The sequence below is a fragment of the Peromyscus leucopus genome, unplaced genomic scaffold, assembly GCF_004664715.2.
Source record: "Peromyscus leucopus breed LL Stock unplaced genomic scaffold, UCI_PerLeu_2.1 scaffold_194, whole genome shotgun sequence".
Taxonomy (NCBI): Eukaryota; Metazoa; Chordata; class Mammalia; order Rodentia; family Cricetidae; genus Peromyscus; species Peromyscus leucopus.
The window spans coordinates 1-1,556 of NW_023505067.1; the positions used below are offsets into that span (position 1 = coordinate 1).

The following is a 1,556-nucleotide window of genomic DNA, read 5'->3' on the forward strand; positions in this document are numbered from 1 at the left end:
GGGTGGGAGAGTCCTGGAGTTTAGATTTGAGTGGAAAGGCCAGGAGTTAGATGGATCTGCTAAGTTTTCAATATCAGATGACCTCTGAATGGAAGGGCTGAGTGAGTTAACATTATACATCTCCTTGGTTCTGTATTGCTGAAGAACTATGAAGAATACAACTCTGGCTACTTCTGCTCTGGAATTAGGCTCTTCTAAGCATGTTTTGCTATCATATGGTCAGATATTTATATATAAAATGAAGTCAGGGTTGATTTGTTGGAAGATTTTTAAAAGGTTCTGTATGTCTTTGACTTTGGGTAATATTGACTTTTTTGGAGTGGCTAACACAGTAATGGGCTGTAGATGTTTTCCTCATGGAGGAGGCCTAGAGGCTTCTGCTTGGTACAAACCAGAAATGGTAAAGTCATGAGAAAATCAAGTGAATTCGAGAGTTAGATGAATGATTTTCAATGAGGCTCCATGTGGACTAAACAGGTACACTGCACAGTCATATTAGGGTCTTCATTTTAGATTTTATAATACTCAAATTCCTGGTTCTAGATGATGCTTACCCCATTCTCCATCTAAACAAACTCCACAATAATTCCCTGGGAATGTCTTTCTTTCAACATGAAACAATAAGTAGGAAAATTAACTGGAGTAGACAAAATAAGGAGGCTTGATTGTTAAGTGAGCCCTAGCTTTGACTTACTACTGCAAGATCTGATTCTTCTACAAAAGATGATGATGTGACTTAGTTTAGCTATTGAGGTTCTTTCAAAGTTTCATTCATTATTTCATTGATCCACTCACTCATCTATTCTACAAATGTGTGTTGAAAGTATGCAATATTATGCTCACTTTGGCAGCACATATATAAAAATTGAAATGACACAGAGAAGATTAACATGGACCCTGTTCAAGGATAACATGCAAATTTGTGAAGCTTTCCATATTTTTTCTATTTCAATAAAAGAGAAAAACATTCATAAAATAAAAATTGAAAATATGGAACTAGACATAACAAGTTAACATATTAATGCTAAATACATAGTGAGAGTGGGGATATACATACATGTACATATACACATATATATGATATACACACACACACATATATATATATATGATCTCTGTGAAATTCATAGTCAATCAGGAGTAATGGACAGTTTGTTTTTAGTCCTAGAAAAGAATCTAGGGCTTTAGCTGTGCTAGGTAAGTGCTCATCATTGAGCTACACCACCAGCCTTAAACGGACAATTTAACCAAGTATGCTACTTTATAATAAGACTTCCAGAAGTAAAGCACCATGGATGATCATGCAAAATATGCCTTTTTAGGAGGTAAGTTGAGCCAAAAAGCCCACTTGCATACAGTACCCTTGGCCTGCTAAAGCCATAGAGGAACATTCTTACATTCCTGAATAGGTATGGAAAAAAAAGACAATATGGTGGATTGGCAAGGTGCCTCAGCGCTTAGTAACCAGGCCTGGGACTCTGAGTTTGGAGTCCCTCAGACTCACCTGGGGGAAGGAGGAACCAATTCCTGCAAGTTGTTCTCTGACTTCTACATGT

The 1,556-nt window shown here is 37.0% G+C and overlaps 1 non-coding gene across 1 annotated transcript; it reads left to right on the forward strand.

Moving 5' to 3' along the window:
• Positions 1-835: 835 nt before the first annotated feature.
• LOC114692250 lies at positions 836-942 on the forward strand. The gene has a single exon (XR_003734378.1). It is a non-coding gene; the product is annotated as a U6 spliceosomal RNA (small nuclear RNA).
• The last annotated feature ends 614 nt before the right edge of the window (positions 943-1,556 follow it).